Source organism: Triturus cristatus, chromosome 6, assembly GCF_964204655.1.
Source record: "Triturus cristatus chromosome 6, aTriCri1.1, whole genome shotgun sequence".
Taxonomy (NCBI): domain Eukaryota; kingdom Metazoa; phylum Chordata; class Amphibia; order Caudata; family Salamandridae; genus Triturus; species Triturus cristatus.
Window position 1 is genome coordinate 59,685,805 of NC_140589.1, and position 20,590 is coordinate 59,706,394.

Sequence of the window (20,590 nt, forward strand, 5' to 3'; positions counted from 1 at the left end):
TACAGTGAGGGAAGGTTGGGATGAAGAATCCTCCCGCTCATCTTGGTCAGCAGGTCCGGCCTGCAAGGTAGTCTCCTGTGTGGAAGTACCGACAGATGAAGAAGGTCCGGGTACCACCACTGCCGTGGCCAGTCTGGAGCTATCAGAATCATTGTCATGCTGGATCTGAGTAGCTTGGACACCACCTTCGGGATCAGGGGCAGAGGAGGAAAGGCGTAGGCAAATGCTCCTGACCAGTCCATCAAAAGCGCATTCCCCCTTGTCCCTGGAAAGTGGAATCTGGACGCGAAGGCGTGGCATTTTGTGTTTTCGTCGTCTGCGAATAGATCTATTTCCGGACGACCCCAACGATGGAAAAGGTCCGCCACCACCTCTTCGTGTAGCACCCAGTCTGGCTGATCTACGAAATGCCTGCTGAGTGCGTCTGCCTTGACATTTAGTTCTCCTGGAAGGTGTACTGCCACCACCGAGAGGTTCCGGGCGAGAAGCCAGTGCCAGATCACCTGTGACTCCAAGGAAAGAGGACGCGACCGAGTTCCACCCTGTTTGTTTAGGTAGAACATGGTCGTCGTGTTGTCGGTCTGAACCAGGACCGAATCGGACTCGATTGCTGGTAGGAAAGCTTTCAGAGCAAGGTGGACTGCTCGCAGCTCCAGCATATTGATGTGGTAGGTCTGTTCCTTCGCCGACCAACGTCCTTGTATCTGAAGGCACCCCATGTGTGCCCCCCAGCCTTGCAGAGATGCATCTGTCACCACCGATTGCACTGGAAGTGGCTGGTGGAAAGGAACTCCCACCATCAGTGTAAGGCTCATTGGTACACAGCGCTTGGATCTTGCTTACTCAGCGCGCTGATGTAATGGCTACCAGAAAAGCGGCCTACCAACACAAATGCTGCAAGGAAGCTCTGTGGATTGGCTCAAAAGGTGGGCCCATCAATTTAGATAGCACCAGGTTCAACTCCCACGGAGGAGAAGGGTTTCAAACAGGGGGGTACACTTTCTTCAGCCCCTGTAAGAAGTCCTTGACCACCTGCATTTGGAAAAAGGAGGGTTGACTAGGAGACTTCCTGTACGCCGTAATGGCAGATAAATGCACCCTGATAGAAGCATACTTTAAACCTGATCTTCCTAAGTATAGAAGGTAAGGGAGAATAACATCCTCCTGCCCCTTTGTAGGATCAAGGTGATCTTCTCTACACCAAAGAAAAACCTCTTCCACTTAAACGCATACGACGCTCTTGTGGAGGGTCTTTTTGCTGCTTTCAAAATATGCATACAATCAGGAGGCAGATTCAAATGTCGGAATTGCAGGACCTCAGGAGCCATGCTACCAAGTACAGTGAGGGAAGGTTGGGATGAAGAATCCTCCCGCTCATCTTGGTCAGCAGGTCCGGCCTGCAAGGTAGTCTCCTGTGTGGAAGTACCGACAGATGAAGAAGGTCCGGGTACCACCACTGCCGTGGCCAGTCTGGAGCTATCAGAATCATTGTCATGCTGGATCTGAGTAGCTTGGACACCACCTTCGGGATCAGGGGCAGAGGAGGAAAGGCGTAGGCAAATGCTCCTGACCAGTCCATCAAAAGCGCATTCCCCCTTGTCCCTGGAAAGTGGAATCTGGACGCGAAGGCGTGGCATTTTGTGTTTTCGTCGTCTGCGAATAGATCTATTTCCGGACGACCCCAACGATGGAAAAGGTCCGCCACCACCTCTTCGTGTAGCACCCAGTCTGGCTGATCTACGAAATGCCTGCTGAGTGCGTCTGCCTTGACATTTAGTTCTCCTGGAAGGTGTACTGCCACCACCGAGAGGTTCCGGGCGAGAAGCCAGTGCCAGATCACCTGTGACTCCAAGGAAAGAGGACGCGACCGAGTTCCACCCTGTTTGTTTAGGTAGAACATGGTCGTCGTGTTGTCGGTCTGAACCAGGACCGAATCGGACTCGATTGCTGGTAGGAAAGCTTTCAGAGCAAGGTGGACTGCTCGCAGCTCCAGCATATTGATGTGGTAGGTCTGTTCCTTCGCCGACCAACGTCCTTGTATCTGAAGGCACCCCATGTGTGCCCCCCAGCCTTGCAGAGATGCATCTGTCACCACCGATTGCACTGGAAGTGGCTGGTGGAAAGGAACTCCCACCATCAGATTCCGTTGCTGAGTCCACCATGTGAGGGAGGATCTCGCCGCCTGGGAGAGACATATCCGAACTTCCCAGCGACCTGTTGACTGATCCTCAACCTGGCGTTGGGAATGAGAAAGATGCAGGACGCCATGGAGCCTAGCAGGGATGCCACCTGCCTGACTGCCGGATACCGCACTTGGAGCAGAAGTCTGCACTTCTGTCTCATCGAAGACAGTCTCTCCACCGAAGGATACGCTCTTCCCACGCTTGTGTCCAGAACGGATCCAAAGTAATGGATGGACTGGGTGGGCTGCTGCACTGACTTCTCCATGTTGACATGAAGGCCGAGATTGTGCAACTGTTGCAGACAGATCTGGAAGTCGTGCCTCACCTGCAGCGGGGATGGACCTTTCAGCAGCCAGTCATCTAAGTATGGATAGACTAAGAGACCTTTTCTGTGAAGAAAAGCTGCCACCACTGCCGTGCATTTGGTGAAGACTCGCGGAGCCGACTTGAGTCCAAAGGGTGGACCTTATATTGATAATATTTGGGGGTGCCACTCGCAGAAGGAACAGTGTTTACGGACTTTCCCGGTTTGGGCTTCCACTGAGGGACTGGGAGGTCCAGCAGCCTCAGCTTGCACACAGCTGCTGCCTCTTCCCCTGATTGTTTCCTGCCTCCTGCCTGCATTTAAAATTGCTCGCGGCCCCCGCTTCGCGGGAGCCACTCGCAGAAGGAACAGTGTTTACGGACTTTCCCGGTTTGGGCTTCCACTGAGGGACTGCGATGTCCAGCAGTCTCAACTTGCACACAGCTGCTGCCTCTTCCCCGGATTGTTTCCTGCCTCCTGCCTGCATTCAAAACTGCTCGCGGCCCCCGCTTCGCGGGCGCCACTCGCAGAAGGAACAGTGTTTACGGACTTTCCCGGTTTGGGCATCCACTGAGGGACTGCGAGGTCCAGCAGCCTCAGCTTGCACACAGCTGCTGCCTCTTCCCCTGATTGTTTCCTGCCTCCTGCCTGCATTCAAAACTGCTCGCGGCCCCCGCTTCGCGGGCACCACTCATAGAAGGAACAGTGTTTACGGTCTTTCCCGGTTTGGGCTTCCACTGAGGGACTGCGAGGTCCAGCAGCCTCAGCTTGCACACAGCTGCTGCCTCTTCCCCTGATTGTTTCCTGCCTCTTGCTTGCTTTCAAAACCGCGCCCACCACACGCAACGCGGGACGTGCGCGGGTGTGCGCCGGGCGAAGCCCGGGCCAAGGGCGGGCCCGTTTTAGCCCGTTCTAGACCGCGAGAGACCGGACCAGGCCATTTCTCTTCATCTCTTGTTTAGATACCTGTGGGTATATACTCCCTTCACGTTGTGGGTTTCAGGTAGCAATAAGTACGTATCAATTTGCTACGGCACGATCGTCAGCGCACAGCGAACCCAGGTATGGCAGCTCGGGAGCTGAGAAACAAAACAATGATTGCCAGGGGCCAGCTTACAGGCACCTTGGATAATTTTATCACCAGGGCAAATTCGGTGATTGACCAGGGGATAATTCTGATGGAGCGACGTGTATCGCAAGACCTTGCTCTGGCCAAACGTTCTTCAATGGGACACATCGCCAATGTACGTACTCCCGATCGTATCTGTTCCCGGGGTTCAATGCTAGTCCCAGTTACTGTGCATACCTCGCCTTTATCTCTTGAACAGAATTGTTCCTTACGACTGGCCTCCCAACCAGTAATAGAGGTTCCTTTGACTGTTGAAACTTCTAATGTGGTGGCTCCTCCTGAGAAATCACCAATCAGTCAAACTCGGAAAAATACTAAGGGGAATAACTCTAAAAGAAAGCGTGTTGTAACATCTGGGGTTGGTGGAAAGAAATTGAAAGGTGCTAAAGCATATGTCGACAGTGACACAATAATCGTAGCTAAGGGGGGTTGTGTTCAGAACGATCAGGCTGCTCAGGGATCAAGGTCACTGAATGATTTGGGCACTGGCCATAGCCCTGGGGCTGTGTCCTGCCCCGCACTAAATATTACTTTGGTCCAAGATTTTATAATGACAAAAATGGGTGATTTATTTAGGGCCTGGCTTGGACCGATAGAAGAAAGACTGGGGTGTATCGAAAAGAGGCTCATGCAAATTGACCAAGATATACAGGGCTCTATGTCCAAAAACAATTTAAATGGTCCAGAGCAGGGAAATATTGTAACGATTTCTAGTTTTGATGGGGCATCAGCGTACAAACTTCCTTCTACTAATGCTGACGCCATTGATTACAATAGTATACCCCCAACGAGAACCCATGATTCTTGTGACACCCCTCTTGATAGTCTGACTAAGCATACATCCTTTGGTCTAGGAAAACCAAAAGAGAGTGGCCAAACCCTGCCTGTAGCAGTTGCTCGCGTGGTTCCCAGAATTGACCTACCACCGGAAACTAGTCCGTATTTGGTGGTTTTAACTGGTATTCCCGAACTAAGTAAAACAGATCGGGAACCATATAGGTCTTTAAGAAACAAGGTGACTCATTGGCTCAATCTTAATAGACCATTACCCTCACATATCACGAGTGAAATATTGATGGTACGAAGGCTTCCATGGGTGGGTTCCACTCCTAAAACTATAGTAGGTGACTGTGTTTTGGTAAATTTAAGGGATCCTCGTAATGTTGAGTACATTTGTAACTGGAATCAAAACAGTACTGGGTCAACTCTTGGGTCATACCCCCTGTCTTTTTTCTATCCTCCAGGTAACTTGAATGAGCGGGATGGTGGGTGGACTTCAGTGTCATATCGTCGTGGGTCCAGGCCAGAGAGGGGTGTGTATGGCCAGTCATTTGTCCAGACTTACCCAACCCTACAGAATAGGATCAGTACCCTGGATGAGATAGACTGACTGCATCGCAGCAAGACGAATGCAGGAACAAGAACTCAATTGGGCCACAAAACTAGCCTGGGTGGAGTGGTGGAGATGTTCAAGAGTGATCCCTTAGGCCTTCAGACAGATTCATATATATCTACTGGGGGACTTATCTTGGAAACAGAGAATCCGGACAGTTTAGTATTACCCCAGGAAATGCTATCTCCCCAGCTGAATTCTGTGGAGGGAGTTAACTTAGGAAGCCCGCCCCTTCCATAGATAAAGAAGATGACTATATTGTCCTGGAACGTGGCGGGCCTATCAAACAAGTTAAATTGCATAGAGTGGGGATTCTTAGTGGACCACAAGGATATTTGTCTCTTTCAGGAGACTTGGGCTAGGGTGGAATAACCCAGAGAGGGTTTCGCAACTTTTTATGTCCCTGCTAGGTGGGCTGGAAGAGGACGGCCGTCAGGTGGCCTTGCAATTTGGGTAGCCGCCCACTTGGGCTGTACAGCAGAGATTATGCTTACGCACTCTGCAGACCTTCAGTGTATACTCCTCGAATAACCAAATGCTTATAAATTGGCCATTGTGAATGTGTATTCTCGCCCAGTTGGTTTGCATATGGAATCGCCCACTATAAATGAATTGTCAAATTTCATCAGCTCATTGCCTGGTAACTGTCGCCTTCTTGTTGCAAGAGACGTCAATTGCCAGTTTGAGCCGCTTTCAGGAATGACAGAGGGTGCCCTTTTGGGTGAGGATGATTATTGGGGGATTCCACCATGTCAATCGCCATCCCCAAAATTGTGGTCTCCTCTGGAGGTTCAGATTATGTCCTTCACATTAAATAATTCTTTGAGAGCCTGTAATGGGCGTAGCCAGTCCGATAGCCCTTCAGTGTGTACATTTAATAGGAAGGGGCAGGAATCGCGTATAGACTACATACTAGTGGAGATGAGCATGTGGTCTAAGGTTCTTGATTTTAGAGTGATTCCAAGGGCCGATAGCGACCACAATGCTCTTTGTCTGGATATGGTGTTCCCGGGCCCCAAGACAATTCCTATTTTAGGAATAGATGATTTGGGGGAAGGAATGTTAGTATTATCTAATAACAGGCGAAGGGTAAAATGGGGTAAAATAGTAGACTCAGCAGAAAAAATTGCTAAAATGTATGATCTGGTCCACTCACGATTTACAGAGGTAGACAGCCGGATTAGCCAACCCAAGCCCACAGAATTTAATGAGAAACTAGGTTCTATTCATGCAAGCTTAGTTACCGGGCTAGGAGACGTCCTCAATCCCTTGGTAGCCACAAGGAAGAATAGGTCTCCTGTATCAGCTTGGTATAACTCTGCATGTAGAAAAGCTAAGACCGAGTTGATCCTTGCAGTTAAGTCTGACACTGAGAAAAATAAAATACATTATCTTAGACGACGCTATAAAGAAGTTATGGCACATGCAAAGAGAGATTGGGACTGGGATAGGTGGCACAACTTAACACGGGCTTTGGATTCAAGAGATGCACGCAGCTTTTGGTCTCTAATTAATACAGGGTCAGGGGAACCCAAAGCTGCGGTAGAATCAAACATTGATGCCTTAATTTGGGAGTCGCATTTTGAGGCTCTTTACTGTGAAGAACCCTGGGTACAAACTGCTACTGGTTCAATAGATTTTAAATATACAACATGACCCCTTAGAGTTTACTTTGGGTGAAGTGCACAAGGCGATAGGGAGACTTGCGATGGATAAGGCTCCAGGTTTAGATAGACTTCCTGGGGACTTATTTAAGCACGAACCTGAGATTTGGGCTCCTTACCTGCTTATCCTTTTTGATGCAATTGTAAAGGGTATGGAGGTTCCCTGTACCTGGCTGGGAGCGGAGATAGTCCCAATTTTCAAAAGGGGCTCTCCTCTGCTCCCAACCAACTACAGGCCAATAAGCCTGATCGATGTACCCCAAAAACTTTTTGCACGCCTTGTAGGAGAGTAGGGTCTGCTTTCTATGTTCACCCCCACTTTTTGCTTTTGCTTTACTGGTTTCCGACTTAGATGTGGCTGTGGGCCTGCTAATCAGACCCACAGCCCTGCTGTTTTCTCTCTAAATTGATACTATGTACTTTAGGTGCATAACCCATTTGGATAGGATCACCTTATTGGCCCCTGTACAGTGTACCTTAGGTACCCAGGGCATAGGTGTAGCCTAGGCCTACCAGGGGCTGCAGCATGTATTATGCCACCCCTGGCCTGGCCTTCCATTATGACACAACTGGCTGATCACTCAGCTGGGGCAAGGTCGTGTAATCACCCCTTGCTTAGGTGTAGTCTTCCTATACCTATCTTATATATAGACACATGTGTACCTATCAGCCACTCCTATGGCAGGCCTTAACAATCCTGGAGGCAGAGTGCTTGGTAACATGTGAGATGGTGCTCTAGCATGAGCTGAGCCTGTCTGCAGCTTTCGGAACCATGTCCTTACAGCTGTTCTATGATATAGCCTACCATATACTCTTAAAGTGCCTTATAATCTTAAACGGTCATGGTAACTATGGTTTGGCTTTATCAAAACATGTTGTGTAAGGTGTCTAACACTTTGGAATAATACCCCCATCCCATTTCTGGGGATGAGGATATTACCCCTGCCTTCTAGAGGGAGAAGACATGTTGAAACCTACTTACCCGGTTAAAGTTAACCAGAGCCCCAGCATCACAAAATGGATGCTGCTGCCACGACACAAGTCTGACCTCCTGCTGTTGGGAGTGATCCCGGCACGGGAGGCTTGGACAATAGGTTTCCTGCCTTGGGAGGTGCGAGCACCACCCCTGACAGGCCTTAGTGTATTGGGGCAGGGAGGGATGAATGAAACGAGACACTGCCTGGGGCACACAAGGTGTCCCATGCATAGTCCAGTTCAAACCGGTGCTGGGGCACACCAGCCCCAGTCCTGGCGCGAAACTGGACAAAGGGAAGGGGGTGTAACCACCCCCCTCCCAGGTCCCACCCATAAGGCGTGACTAGGCTATTTGGTTTTAGGTTTAAACCTATAATAACTGATAAAACCCCACCGAAAGGAAAATAGCCATCACTGGTGTAATCATATAAACACTGAAAAAACACCTTTGCAACCACAAACTAAGTGCCATTCAAAGAAAGGAAAAGATGAGTGAAAGAGTGATTTTTATTTCGTTCTTAAGGGGCCAATACAATGTAACTTTGTTATACAAGGTAGTATCAAGAGAGACTGGGCTAACATTATTCTGCTTGAGTTTTGTTGTTTAGGGATGTCACTGAAACATTGTCTCTTCTTCCCTCTGCTTTTTTTAGGTTTATGGTCTTTGGTCTAAAGATGCAGTGTTTAGATGCATTTTTAGGTCTTATTTAGTTATTTTATAAACTGTAGAGAATTGGGAAATATCAAAATCATATTTGAAATTTTGGCTACATTTGACTTCGCTGATATGTGAAATGGCTGGATAAATTAGAATATTTCCTAATATGTAGCATCACATTTACCCACAGACAGAGAATGGGTGAAGTCCTTTAATACATCTGTCCCCCTTTCTAGTGAGCCAGTATTAATTGTAAGTGAATTGCCAAACAGCCCAGTTTTTAAACATTCAAAGCGAGATGTAGTGACAAGTATGTGTGAAACGAATGTTGTCACCAAGCATCTGAGATAGTGGTGAAAGCATGACACCAGGCATTTGGTAAACATGGAGCACAGTGTCACTTGGAATGCTGCTGAAAAAAGTTCCTACCAAGTTCAATTAAGATTGGAGTAATATTGTTTGTATTTGCAGTAATTCAGCTATGTATATGAACAAGTTTGTTAGACCTGGCACCTTGGCGTGAGTTTCCCTTCCACTTTTTGATGGTGTGCCTCGATTGTTTTGCTGGTGTTGTCCGCTCAGGGCACTGCGCCACGGCTAATCCGTGCCGCAGGGCAAGTGCTCCCTAGGTAAAGTGTACCTGTAATTGATGTCCATGATTGGTTTATTGGATTCACTGTCAGTCCCCAGTAGAGTGCACCAGGGGTGCCAGGGCTTGTGACTGCCAATGCTGCTGGTGGGCTTGCAGCGCTGGTTGCGCCACCCACGGAAGCGGCCTTGTAAAATGTGTCTAGGGTCTGCCACCGCAGACCCTGTGCGCGGTCCGGGACCGTCGCGCTGACTGCGCAAGTGCCCCCACTTGCCAGTCCCTAAACCTTCCCTTACCTACATATTAGCCACCCCTCTGGTAGGCCCAAGGGCAGGGTGCATTGTAGGCATAAGGTAGGACATGCCCTGATGTGTGTGGCATGTCTTAGTAGTGAATTACAGCCCTTGTCGTTTTTCACTATTGAAGGCTACCTGCTCTCCATAGGCCAGAATGGGCTGCCGGGATCACGCCGACGCTGTGACCCCAGTGGACTCAGAGAGCATGGTAGAAGTGTCAAGTTTAGTATGCCTGAACTCAGGATGATAAAATACTTCTTGTAGTCAAGTTTATTTTAATATCTTGGGTTTGTAAATACTACTTTTAGAAAGTTAGTATTTACTGACCTGACCCTCTCAGTCCGCCTCTGCTGTGTGTATGTGTTCTGCCTGGCAACAGTAAGGAGCAGGGTTGGGGAATCCCCAGAGACAGGTTGGCTGCCAGGTGGTGGGTAGAGAGATTACACCGGGATGGGTGGGAGGAGTACACCTTGACTCTTGAATAGACCTGTGCTCTGCCACCACAAAGCCGGCGCCACCCCCTGGGGGGCGGCTGATGTCTCTGCCCTGCTGCTGAAAGGGAAGAGCAGAGTCACCATAACAAAGTGCTCCAGAACTGGACTGAGCCAGGCCTAGGCCCCCTGGCGCTAAAGAACAAAAGAATCATGGTATAAAAGTAGGAGCCTGGCTCCTAAGAAATCAGAATCCTGTTTACCACAAAGAACCTCTGCCCGACTAGAAGGAGAAGAAGACGCCGGAGGAGCTGGCCTGCTGCTTGCCTTGCTGAGAAAGGAGAGGAAGAGACTTACTGAAAAGACTTTGCTACTTTGTGCTTGAACATTCTCCAAGGGCTTGAACTGAGCTTGCCCCCTGAACTGAACCCCAGGAACAGTGGGTTCTCTGTGCTTCTTGCTCATCCTCCAATTCGAGCCGTGTGGGCATCCCGCTGGAAAAGAGACTGCGCCCCTCATCGCCCCTCCTAGGGCCGTGACACTCAGAAGCTCGCCTGCCTCAAACCCGTGAGAGCCCCGCTCCGTCCCGAGCCGCTCTCTGTCCCCGGGCCAGGCCGCCTGCATCCCTGTCACCGCCTGCTACTGGAGCGCGCTGACCGCGCTATCACCCCTCCCGCCGGAAGCCGTCTGACGACTGTGATCTACGCCGGGTCATCCAGCTGCACTGACCGTGCCCTGCGACCCCGCTTCGCTATCCCCGGACATCTCAGGCCGCGCCGCCCCCGCTGTGGAGACCCTCCAGCACCGCCGTGCTAAAGGGTCGCTGGCCGCGCCTGCCTACGTGCCCACACCTGCTGATTGAGGACCCAAGAACACTTCCCAAGCTGAGAGTCGCACCGACCTGTGCCGACTCTCCACATCACGAAAGAAGTTCCAGTATCGGGCTCGGGGCCCGCAACGCCTTATTTCCCCGTTCGCAGGAACCGATCTCTGTGAGTACTGGAACTGCAAGTAAAGAACCTACGAACTATCCATTTGAAACTACGAACCAAGAACATTTGCCTGCTGTATAACCTGGTGGCCTAGCGAAAACGTTATTGGTCTTGTGATAAGTCTGTTGAGATATATATACCTTATTTTTACATAAAGAATCGTATTTTTATATATATCCAAGTCTGGTGTCCGTTTCTGGGGGGATTGATGTATTTACTGTGTGTACGATTGTAAGTGCTTAACCAACAACGCCTGAGGAATCGCCTTGGCTGCTCACGCCACGCACCTAGAGGGTGAGCAAGGGTCATTCGCGAGGGGTTATCCTGCGCCCTGACGTGGAGGATAGAGTTCCTGCTTGACACAAGGGCAACCTTGCGCCAACCAGAGATCCCCGACTCTAACATTGTTGGCAGCGGTTGGGATTTCGGATTTGCACTTGTAATTTGCATACAGTGAATTATTAATCACCAGATAGTGAGAGCAGACCAAATAACGCAGCCACAGGTTTTTAATTGTTGAGACATCTGCCATTACTGCAACCATGCCTGGCTCACACTCCGCTGGGAGAGCACTCTCTGTGATTTCTGGAATCGATGAGGTGGATTGGGAGAGACTGGAAGGTTACACAACGGAGCAATTGAAAGGCTACAGTGTAAAATTCAGAGTTCCCCATGCTGGATTCAGGAAGAAGAACCAGTACCTCAAGGCGCTGAGAGCCTGGAAGGAGTCACGAGACCCACGGAATGCGGGGGACATCGTTCCACCCGACAATCTTGAGGAGCCCAGCAGAGTCCGGTCGCCAGAGGAGCTGGCAGACAGGGCAGCCGACAGGGCACATGCAATGGAGATGGCAAAGTTGGCAGGACAAATGGAAATGGAAAAGCAGAAGTTGGCCCTGGAGGCACAACAACGCCAAATGGATCATGATATCAGATTGAAGGAGTTGGAGCTGAAGGCGAAAAGTTTGGACACCACTCCTTCTGGTGGCAGCACTCCACCAGCGCAGGTAGAGTCCAAGGTGTACATCCCCAAAGATGTAGTAAAGGAGTATTTCAGAAAGGATGACATAGGGCAGTGGTTTAGGGCCTACGAGGTGGCCATGTCCTCACACCGGGTCCCTGAGAAAGACTGGGGAGCGGGGTTGTGGGGAAGGTTCCTTGCTGAAGGGCGTGACACACTGTTAGATTTACCCTTAGATCTCCAAACCTCATACCCCCATATGAAGGAAGCTTTAATGACCAGGTATGGGTTAACTCCGGAGCTATATCGACAGAGGTTCAGGGAGACCAAGAAGATCCCGGAGAGTACGTATGTGGAATATGTGACCTTTTTCTGCAGAGCGCTGGATGGTTGGGTGAAGGGTAGCAAAGTGAATGATTATCAAGGGCTGCTTGATTTAATTGCATGGGAGCACTTGTCCAGTCAATGTTTTCCTGAGCTACGCCAGCACCTGATTGATAGCAAGCTGTCCAACCCGAGGAAGCTTGCTGAGGAGGCGGACCGCTGGCTCAGCACCAGGGTCCACAAGGGCCAAGTGGGAGATTCCGCCAAAGGTGGGCAGGGTCCCCAGCAGAAGAGTGGGGGGGACAAGGGTAAACAGAAGGGGTTCCAAAAAGGCCCCCAAAGTAATTCCCAAGGGAACCAGCAGAAGGGTTCTCAGCCTCCCCCAACCCCGCAGCAGAACGGGGCCCCGACAGGTAGACCTGTTCCAAAGGGGCCCTTCAATTGTTATAGGTGTGGTGACCCGGGTCACATTGCCTCTGATCCTAAGTGTCGCCTGTTTGGTAAGACCGCACCCACTGGTGCTCCCCCCCGGCAAGTAGCTAGTGTTAACTTTGGGGAGGAAGTAGCAGTCCAGGAGGGTGGGGGTCCCGGGCAGATGACCCTAGTCTCGCTAGGAGACAGTGAGATGGTCCCTGTAACCTACCTACCCTCTAACACTAAGAAATATGGGCAGGTGGTGACCATCAATGGAAAGAAAGTTGAGGCTCTTAGAGATACAGGAGCCAGCGTGACCTCGGTGAGGCAACACCTGGTGTCTCAAGAGCAAATTGTACCCAATGCCTACTGTAGGGTTGTCAATGCTGACAACGTAGAGAGTCGTTGTCCAATGGCTCAAGTTCCCTTTGAGTGGGGGGAGGTCTCTGGTACTCTACAAGTCGCTGTGAGAACTGACATGCCTGTAGACTGTCTGCTAGGGAACGACCTGGAGAGTTCCCCTTGGGAAAAGGTGGAGAAGACCACGCATCTGAGGATGGTGGGTCTACCCGACTGGGCGTGCGTGACCACCCGGTCCATGGCAGCCAGTAAGGGTGTTGAGAGGGCCCTGGAGCCTGAGGGAGAGGTCCAGGAACCGGCCTTAGGGAGAAGGCGCAGGAGGCGCGGGAAACCGGCCCCCGAAGTTCCCACGGCCCAGGAGGAAGTAGACCCTGAGGGGGATACTCTGGAGCCTACCGGGGAACAGATTGCCGAACTGGGAGATCTGCCTGAGCTGACCCATTGGCAGCAAGAAGGAGGTCCCTCCAGGGAGGAATTCTGCAGGGAGCAGAAAGAATGCCCTTCTCTCGTAGGTATGCGGCAACAGGCTGCAGACCAGGCCAATGGTGTTCAGGCCAAAACACACTACGTGTACTGGGAGAGTGACCTCCTGTATTCCGAGCCTAAGGCTGCTGAACCTGGGTCAGCCCGTGTGCTGGTGGTACCCCAGAAGTTCAGAACCTTCCTACTGGGGCTGGCTCATGATGTGCCGTTAGCAGGACATTTGGGGATGGACAAGACCTATGACAGGCTTGTCACCCACTTTTACTGGCCCCAAATGCATAAGAATTCCGATTCCTACTGCAGAACCTGTCAGACTTGCCAGGCAAGTGGTAAGAGCGGAGGGAAGCACAAGGCTCCTCTGCAACCTTTCCCTGTGGTCGGTACGCCATTCCAACGAGTGGGTATTGATATTGTGGGGCCTCTGGATCCCAAGACAGCCCTGGGCAACAGGTTCATCCTGGTCTTGGTGGACCATGCCACCCGGTACCCTGAAGCCATCCCTCTGAGGACAGTGACGGCCCCCGTGGTGGGACGGGCACTGATGGGAATTTTCTCCCGAGTGGGATTCCCTCTAGAGGTGGTGAGCGACAGGGGGACCAATTTCATATCCACATATATGAAATCCCTGTGGAAGGAGTGTGGGGTAACGTACAAGTTCACCACTCCTTACCATCCCCAAGGAAATGGGTTGGTTGAGAGATTCAACCGAACCCTCAAAGGCATGATCATGGGCTTGGACGGTCCAATGAGGCGTAAGTGGGACGTCCTCTTGCCATGCCTGCTCTTCGCTTACCGAGAGGTGCCACAGAAGTCTCTAGGATTCAGCCCCTTTGAGCTTCTGTATGGTCACCCGGTAAGAGGACCTCTGAGTTTGGTAAAGGAAGGCTGGGAGCAATCTCCCAGGAAACCTCCCCAGAATGTATATAGTTACATGCTGGCCTTCCGAAACCAGACTCGGCGTTTCAGGCAACTTGCTGAGGCAAATCTGGAAGCCAGCCAGGAGGAGATGAAGCGGTGGTACGACCGGAATGCCACTCTGGTAGAGCTTCAACCTGGACAAAAGGTGTGGGTCTTGGCCCCAGTGGAGCCTTGTGCACTTCAGGATAAGTGGACAGGTCCATTTGAGGTTGTGGAGCGCAAAAGTCCTATCACCTACTTGGTGGACATGCAGACTCCCAGGAACCCTTTGAGGGTCCTACATGTTAACCGCCTTAAGCCCCACTTAGAGAGGACCGAAGTGGGCATGCTGCTGGCCACTGATGATGGAATGGAAGAGGAGACCGAGCCTCTTCCTGACCTCTTAGTGGCCTCTGAGAAAGATGGGTCAGTGGATGGAGTTAACCTCTCACCCACACTGACGCCCGAACAACAGGAAGACTGCCGCCACTTGCTGGGACAATTTTCCGACCGATTCTCCCTGGTTCCTGGTGTCACAGATTGGTGCGTCCATGATGTGGACACAGGAGACAGCTTACCCGTGAAGCACAAGGCTTACAGGGTAACTGACAGGGTCAGAGCTTGCATTAAGGAGGAGGTCTCCAAAATGCTTGCGCTAGGGGTGGTTGAGTCCTCCAGCAGTCCTTGGTCCAGCCCCGTGGTCTTGGTCCCAAAGGCTGCTGCGCCGGGAGCCACACCTGAACTCCGGTTCTGTGTGGACTACAGAGGACTCAATTCAGTCACGAAGACTGACGCGCACCCCATCCCCAGAGCTGATGAGCTCATTGATCGGCTGGGGGCTGCCCGGTTCCTCAGTACGTTTGATTTAACGTCTGGGTACTGGCAGATCGCCTTGACCGATGGGGCCAAAGAGAGGTCAGCATTCTCTACACCAGATGGGCACTTCCAGTTCCGAGTCATGCCATTTGGGATGAAGAATGCCCCTGCCACCTTTCAGAGGTTGGTCAACCAGGTACTGGTTGGGCTGGATGCGTTCAGTGCCGCCTACCTGGATGACATCGCAGTGTTCAGTGCCACCTGGCCTGAACACCTGCGCCACCTCTGGGAAGTGTTGATGGCGCTGCGCCGAGCAGGCCTCACGATCAAGGCAAGCAAGTGCCAGATCGGGCAGGGTTCCGTGGTGTACTTGGGACACCAAGTGGGGAGCGGCAAGGTGGCACCCTTGCAACCCAAAATTGAAACCATCCTGGCTTGGGAACCCCCCAAGACGCAGACCGCAGTGAGGGCCTTCCTGGGGCTCACTGGGTACTACAGGAGGTTTGTCAAGGGCTATGGAACGATTGTTGCCCCCTTGACAGAGCTGACTTCGAAGAAGCAGCCCAGGAACGTGATTTGGACTGACACCTGTCAGAAAGCTTTCGACACCCTGAAGACTGCCATGTGCACGGCGCCCGTGCTCTTGGCCCCTGACTTCTCCAAGGAATTCCTAGTCCAGACAGACGCTTCAGAGCATGGTGTGGGGGCTGTTCTCTCACAGATGACTGAGGAGGGCTGGGACCAACCCGTAGCCTTCATCAGTAGGAGGTTACTTCCACGGGAAAGTAGGTGGAGTGCAATTGAGCGAGAAGCATTTGCTGTGGTCTGGGCGCTGAAGAAGCTAAGACCCTACTTGTTTGGGTCTCACTTCCGGGTTCAGACGGACCACAGGCCCCTCAGATGGTTGATGCAAATGAGGGGTGAAAACCCGAAGCTGTTGAGGTGGTCCATCTCCCTACAGGGTATGGACTTTACGGTGGAACACCGGCCTGGTACAGATCACGCCAACGCTGACGGTCTGTCCAGGTATTTCCGCCTTAGTGACGAGGAACCCCCTGGGCAAGGGTAATTCTCCCCACATTTCAGCTGGAGGGGACACGTGTTAGACCTGGCACCTTGGCGTGAGTTTCCCTTCCACTTTTTGATGGTGTGCCTCGATTGTTTTGCTGGTGTTGTCCGCTCAGGGCACTGCGCCACGGCTAATCCGTGCCGCAGTGCAAGTGCTCCCTAGGTAAAGTGTACCTGTAATTGATGTCCATGATTGGTTTATTGGATTCACTGTCAGTCCCCAGTAGAGTGCACCAGGGGTGCCAGGGCTTGTGACTGCCAATGCTGCTGGTGGGCTTGCAGCGCTGGTTGCGCCACCCACGGAAGCGGCCTTGTAAAATGTGTCTAGGGTCTGCCACCGCAGACCCTGTGCGCGGTCCGGGACCGTCGCGCTGACTGCGCAAGTGCCCCCACTTGCCAGTCCCTAAACCTTCCCTTACCTACATATTAGCCACCCCTCTGGTAGGCCCAAGGGCAGGGTGCATTGTAGGCATAAGGTAGGACATGCCCTGATGTGTGTGGCATGTCTTAGTAGTGAATTACAGCCCTTGTCGTTTTTCACTATTGAAGGCTACCTGCTCTCCATAGGCCAGAATGGGCTGCCGGGATCACGCCGACGCTGTGACCCCAGTGGACTCAGAGAGCATGGTAGAAGTGTCAAGTTTAGTATGCCTGAACTCAGGATGATAAAATACTTCTTGTAGTCAAGTTTATTTTAATATCTTGGGTTTGTAAATACTACTTTTAGAAAGTTAGTATTTACTGACCTGACCATCTCAGTCCGCCTCTGCTGTGTGTATGTGTTCTGCCTGGCAACAGTAAGGAGCAGGGTTGGGGAATCCCCAGAGACAGGTTGGCTGCCAGGTGGTGGGTAGAGAGATTACACCGGGATGGGTGGGAGGAGTACACCTTGACTCTTGAATAGACCTGTGCTCTGCCACCACAAAGCCGGCGCCACCCCCTGGGGGGCGGCTGATGTCTCTGCCCTGCTGCTGAAAGGGAAGAGCAGAGTCACCATAACAAAGTGCTCCAGAACTGGACTGAGCCAGGCCTAGGCCCCCTGGCGCTAAAGAACAAAAGAATCATGGTATAAAAGTAGGAGCCTGGCTCCTAAGAAATCAGAATCCTGTTTATCACAAAGAACCTCTGCCCGACTAGAAGGAGAAGAAGACGCCGGAGGAGCTGGCCTGCTGCTTGCCTTGCTGAGAAAGGAGAGGAAGAGACTTACTGAAAAGACTTTGCTACTTTGTGCTTGAACATTCTCCAAGGGCTTGAACTGAGCTTGCCCCCTGAACTGAACCCCAGGAACAGTGGGTTCTCTGTGCTTCTTGCTCATCCTCCAATTCGAGCCGTGTGGGCATCCCGCTGGAAAAGAGACTGCGCCCCTCATCGCCCCTCCTAGGGCCGTGACACTCAGAAGCTCGCCTGCCTCAAACCCGTGAGAGCCCCGCTCCGTCCCGAGCCGCTCTCTGTCCCCGGGCCAGGCCGCCTGCATCCCTGTCACCGCCTGCTACTGGAGCGCGCTGACCGCGCTATCACCCCTCCCGCCGGAAGCCGTCTGACGACTGTGATCTACGCCGGGTCATCCAGCTGCACTGACCGTGCCCTGCGACCCCGCTTCGCTATCCCCGGACATCTCAGGCCGCGCCGCCCCCGCTGTGGAGACCCTCCAGCACCGCCGTGCTAAAGGGTCGCTGGCCGCGCCTGCCTACGTGCCCACACCTGCTGATTGAGGACCCAAGAACACTTCCCAAGCTGAGAGTCGCACCGACCTGTGCCGACTCTCCACATCACGAAAGAAGTTCCAGTATCGGGCTCGGGGCCCGCAACGCCTTATTTCCCCGTTCGCAGGAACCGATCTCTGTGAGTACTGGAACTACAAGTAAAGAACCTACGAACTATCCATTTGAAACTACGAACCAAGAACATTTGCCTGCTGTATAACCTGGTGGCCTAGCGAAAACGTTATTGGTCTTGTGATAAGTCTGTTGAGATATATATACCTTATTTTTACATAAAGAATCGTATTTTTATATATATCCAAGTCTGGTGTCCGTTTCTGGGGGGATTGATGTATTTACTGTGTGTACGATTGTAAGTGCTTAACCAACAACGCCTGAGGAATCGCCTTGGCTGCTCACGCCACGCACCTAGAGGGTGAGCAAGGGTCATTCGCGAGGGGTTATCCTGCGCCCTGACGTGGAGGATAGGGTTCCTGCTTGACACAAGGGCAACCTTGCGCCAACCAGAGATCCCCGACTCTAACAAAGTTGTATGATGGCCTGTCAAAATCGATACCCGAGCTGAAGTGCTGTAAGAGATCCTTGTCACTTGCTAGAGTGTATGCTGAAAGTATCTTTACAATCTTCAGAGTTAATGAAGAATGCTATTGACTTAGTAGTCCATTCTGGTGCAGTAAAAATGTATTTGGTCCTCATATACCCTGTGCACACACTATCTATACACATGCACTATCAGTGCAGAAAGCAAGCAATAATTAAAAATAAATTAAAATTCCGTAAACACCGGAAAAACACTGTTTCTGTTGTTTTTAATGGCGCAAAAATGTGTAACCACTGATAACCACTGTTAAAGCTGAAAAACGCTACGGGGAAAAGGAGTCCCTCGGCCTGCGTTGCCGCCATTACATCGCCCCGGCGTGGGCAAAACTTCATTTCCCAGGCGCCCTAGCGCCCCACACACGCTATCCAAGCGCCCGGAAGCGCTTAAAAGAACGCCACTCCTCCCGCGTCGCGGGACGAGCGCGGGCGGGCGCCGGACGAAGCCCGGACAAAGGGCGGGCCCTCTGTAGCCCTCAGAGGACCGATTGAGGCCGGGACGGGCCACCCTACTAACCTGTAAGACTCTATAAGACTATATTATTAATTACACTGTGGGGGTAATCTGCCCCATTTACGGTATTCCGGTCCGGTAGCATTGGTTTTAGCTTGTTTATTTTTGGTTCATGTTTGGCTATTAGGCATCATTAGGCACCATTATATGTGTTGGTGTTGCCACACTGTGTGAAAGTTTAATTGAAGTTTAATCTAAGTTTTAGGTTTTCCCAGGGGTATCTTAAACATGGCTAAAGCTGTAGCAGGAGGCAAACCCACGACTATGGCAACGCTAGATAACTACCTAGTTAAAGTTGTCACCAAAATCAACAGTGATAGGCGCAGATCATTAGGCCAGGGTTCAAACTTATCGACTACTAGCCCTTTGTTAAATGACACAGATACTGTATTCTCTTCTCCATCTCACGCCACGAAATGTTTAAATGAAAATAACGATTTAGTAACTTTGGATGATCATTTTCCTAGTGAACAAGAATCACTTGAAGTTAATAGAGATTTAGTAACTGATGTCAATGAGACCGTAGAACTCTCCGGACCGGCCAACCCAGAGAGTGCTAAGATCCCGTAAACGGACTCATCTTAAACAGGGTTGCTTACGAAGTACTCATAAAAAGACGGGTCCTGTTCCAATAACTCAGGTTACCAAGGAACCAGCCACCACTAACAACCCTACGGCCAAGTTAGATTCTTATCAACTTGATTCCTTGTTAGGTCTTTTAGAGTCAAAAATTTTGAAAATTGTTGAACCCTTAGTTACCAAGATTGGCGAACTATCTGTTGAGATTGAAGGCCTACGTAATCTTTTGGCAAGTAAGATTAATTCCTCTGGGAACATGACTAAAGCAGCAGAGGGTCTACCTGTCTCTGCTGATACCACGAGGCCCTCAAAGGATACCCTAAACAGTATAGCTCCATTGGTAGTTGAACCAACAGCAAATGAGAATAACACTTCACCTCCTGGAAGTTGCTTAAGTGGTAATAATGCAACGGCAAGTACCTATTCAGGAGGAGCAAAACCAGATCTCCCCCCTGACTGTGCCCCATTTGTTGTTGTGTTAAAAAATGTTCCCCCCTTGAAGGACGTCGCCCAGAACTCTTCCTTTGAAACCCATGAATCCCTTAAAAACAAATCAGTCTCGTGGCTAAATAAGAATTATGGTTTTCCAGCACATTTATCCCATCTGATTTTAACCGCGAGAAGAGTTTCCTGGGTTGGGCGCTCACGCAAGACTATAAAGGGGGATTGCGTAGTAATAAACTTTAGTAATCCCCACATAGTGCACAATATCTTATCAAAAGCTACTCTGCTCCCTCACACTGGCGAGGGTATTACCCTTCATTCACTGGGTTACTTTTATAAACAACAGATAAATTTACCCCGCAGTGTTCCATGGGAGGTCAGAGCAAGTCACCCTGAAAGCCAGTTTCCTCAAGGTTTTGTCATCTCAAATCGTTTTCAGGCTCTGAGTAACCTAGATTCCAATGATTGACTGCACTCTGCTGGGGCTACTTTAAGACCTATTATGGAAAGTTTATCCTCTATAGAGGGAGAGGACACGGTTCCCAGTGGTTCTGTGCCAGCCACAAGTAGAGAGGGCACCCAAAATGTTACGTCTGTATTGGGGACTGTCATTGATGAAAGAGTGGATGCTGCTGTCAGTGCCCCGCGAATGCCCCTAGGCACAAGTGTCCTTAGCTGGAATATAGCCGGCCTAAACAACAAAACTCATGACACTATTTGGAGGGACAGTCTATTAGGCCACGAAATTATTGGCCTACAAGAAACTTGGGACACTGAAAATACCTTTTTGCTGGATGG

General features: G+C 51.0%; 1 protein-coding gene across 1 annotated transcript in view; it reads right to left on the reverse strand.

Annotated features, from left to right (window-relative positions):
* DNAH8 (dynein axonemal heavy chain 8) overlaps positions 1-20,590 on the reverse strand; it is a 13,985,216-nt gene that overhangs the window by 9,283,204 nt on the left and 4,681,422 nt on the right. The window lies entirely within an intron of this gene.